Raw genomic sequence first — 3,280 nt, 5'->3', positions numbered from 1 at the left:
AACTTCAGTCGGCTGCTGCTGTTCAATCCACTCGGCGAGGAAATCTGCTATTGCCTGGGACTTAATGGCTTTCTTTGCCTCAAACTTGATATCAAGCGGAAGGAGTTCAATCGCCCATTTGGCCACTCGACCAGTTGCATCTCTGTTGTGCAAAATCTCTGATAGTGGAGCGTCACTGACGACTGTGATGGAATGATCAGAGAAATAATGAGCAACCTTCTTTGTGGTCATGTATATTCCATACGCAAGCTTCTGATAATGAGGATATCTCTGCTTGGATGGAGTCAACACTTCAGACAAATAGTACACTGGGCGCTGAACTTTGAGAGCTTTTCCTTCTTCTTCCCGCTCGACAGTAAGCACAGTACTGATGACTTGTCCTGTGGCTGCGATATAGAGCAACAGAGGCTCTTTGCTGATTGGAGCAGCAAGCACCGGCTGGGTGGAGAGCAGAGCTTTTAGCTCGGCAAACGCTGCATCAGCTTCTGGAGTCCACTCGAACTTGTCTGCCTTCTTCATCAGTCGGTAAAGAGACAATGCTTTTTCACCGAGTCGTGAGATGAATCGACTTAATGCGGCCAAGCATCCAGTAAGCTTCTGAACATCGTGCACTCGCACAGGGCGTTTCATTCGGAGAATAGTGCCAATCTTCTCTGGATTAGCGTCGATTCCCCGTTCGAAAACGAGAAAACCGAGTAACTTGCCACCAGGAACTCCAAATGTGCACTTTGATGGATTGAGCTTGATATCATACCTTCTGAGGTTGGCAAATGTTTCGGCGAGATCAGCGAGCAAGTCGGAACCTTTTCGTGACTTGACAACGATATCATCCATATATGCTTCCACATTCCGACTGATTTGAGTGAGTAGACACTTCTGAATCATTCGCATAAATGTGGCTCCGGCATTCTTGAGGCCGAATGGCATGGTGATATAGCAGAAGCACCCGAATGGAGTGATGAAAGCTGTTTTTACTTCATCGGGTCCGTACAGACGGATCTGGTGGTACCCGGAGTAGGCATCTAGAAAAGACAATCTCTCGCATCCCGCGGTCGAGTCAACAATTTGATCTATGCAAGGGAGAGGAAAATGATCTTTCGGGCAGGCCCGGTTGATGTGTTTGAAATCAATACACATTCGGAGTGATTTGTCCTTCTTAGGAACCATGACGACATTAGCGAGCCACTCGGAGTGGTATATCTCTCGGATAAATTTTGCCGCCAATAGTCGAGCCACTTCCTCACCAATGGCTTTTCTCTTCTGGACGGCGGACCACCGAAGATGCTCTTTGACTGGTTTTGCAGATGAGTCGACTCTTAGGCGATGCTCAGCCAGTCCCTTGGGAACACCTGGCATGTCAGCGGGCTTCCATGCAAAAATGTCCCAGTTCTCATGGAGGAACTGGATGAGCGCTTCTTCCTATTTTGGGTCGAGTGTTGTGGAGATGCGGGTCGGGGCTGCATCGGGGTCGGTCGGGTGAATGTGAACAGGCTTCGTCTCACCGGATGACTGAAATGCAGACTCTGTGGCGGGTTTCTTGGATCGCAGCAAGTCACTCGGATCTGCGTTTTGCTTGTATTCTTCGAACTCGACCGCTGTCACCTGGGAATCAGCGATCTTTGAGCCCTTCTGAAAGCACTCTTCTGCCTTTTTCCGATCACCGGTGACAGTGATAACTCCTTTGGGGCCGGGCATCTTCAATTTGAGGTACACGTAACATGGTCGAGCCATGAACCGTGCGTAAGCTGGTCTCCCCAAAATGGCATGATATGCACTCTGAAAATCCACGACCTCAAACGTCAACTTTTCTTTGCGAAAATGTTTCGAATCACCAAACACCACGTCCAAAGCTATTTGGCCGAGTGACTCGGCTTTCTTCCCTGGTATAACTCCATGAAAACTCATGTTACTAGTGCTCAGTCGGGACATCGGAATGCCCATTCCTTTCAGTGTGTCTGCATACAACAAATTCAGTCCGCTACCCCCGTCCATCAGCACTTTTGTCAGTCGAGTGCCTTCGACAACTGGATCGACCACCAAAGCTTGCCTCCCAGGGGTGGCAATACGAGTCAGATTGGTCGAATGTGATGGGTATTTGAGACCATTTCAGATAATTTGCTTTTACCGGGGCAACCATGTTCACCTCTCGGTTAATGACTTTCAATCGACTCTTGCTTTCCACATCTGCAAAGATCATCAGAGTGGAGTTGATATGCGGATATCCTCCCTCACTGTCCTCCTTGTCTTCGGCCTTGTCCGACTCCTTCTCCTTGTCCTTAGGCTGTTTTCCCTGAAACTGTTGGATCAGGAGTCGACATTGGCGAGTGGTATGCTTCGGGTAGATGATATTCCCCTCTTCGTCTTTCTTCGTGTGGATGTGACATGGCATATCCATTACGTCGTTCCCTTCTTTATCCTTTACCTTCTTGGGGTTCCAGGATCCTTTTGGTTTCCCCTTAAACTTTCCCTGAGTCACGGCCAGAGCCTCTCCGGGAGCCGCCGGTTCAGCCTTCCGCTTCTGTTTCCGACTGGTGTTTCCTTTTTCCGACTGACTTGGCTTGTGCTTGCCACTTCGGAGTCGGTCTTCTTCTTCACCGTTGGCGTACTTGGTAGCAATCTCCATCATCCGACTCAAGGTCATGTCACCGGTTCGACCAAACTTCAAACTCAGTTCTCTGTTCTTGACGCCATCTTTGAAGGCGCAGACTGCCTGATGATCAGACACATTCACCACAGTGTGGTGCAAAGTGATCCATCTCTGAATGTACTCTCTGAGAGTCTCATTGGTCTTCTGCACGCAAACTTGCAACTCTGTCAGTCCAGCTGGTCGCTTGCAAGTTCCTTCAAACGTTCTGATGAACACTCGGGACAAATCTTCCCAAGTGTAAATGCTGCTAGGCGGTAATTGAGTTAACCATGCCCTGGCAGAACCTTCCAGCATGAGGGGCAAATGCTTCATGGCCACCTCGTCGTTCCCACCACCAATCTGAACTGCCACTCGGTAGTCCTCGAGCCAAGTTTCAGGCTTAGACTCACCAGTGAACTTGCTGACTCCTGTTGCCAACCTGAAATTAGGAGGGATAACTGCGGCTCTGATAGCTCTGCTGAAACATTTAGGACCAGAAACATGCACTTGACTACTTGTGGGCGCATCTCTGTCGAGTCCGCCTCGATGGGCTCTGTTCCGGTCGACCAACCCTTGCACGATAATGGATCACGCATTGAAGCCTGGTTCTCTGGGGTCGACTGGAACCCTTCGCCCTGTGCTGTACTGATGCCT

This window comes from Triticum aestivum, chromosome 6A (assembly GCF_018294505.1).
Source record: "Triticum aestivum cultivar Chinese Spring chromosome 6A, IWGSC CS RefSeq v2.1, whole genome shotgun sequence".
NCBI classification, from domain to species: Eukaryota; Viridiplantae; Streptophyta; class Magnoliopsida; order Poales; family Poaceae; genus Triticum; species Triticum aestivum.
Note: the sequence above shows the minus strand (reverse complement) of the source record.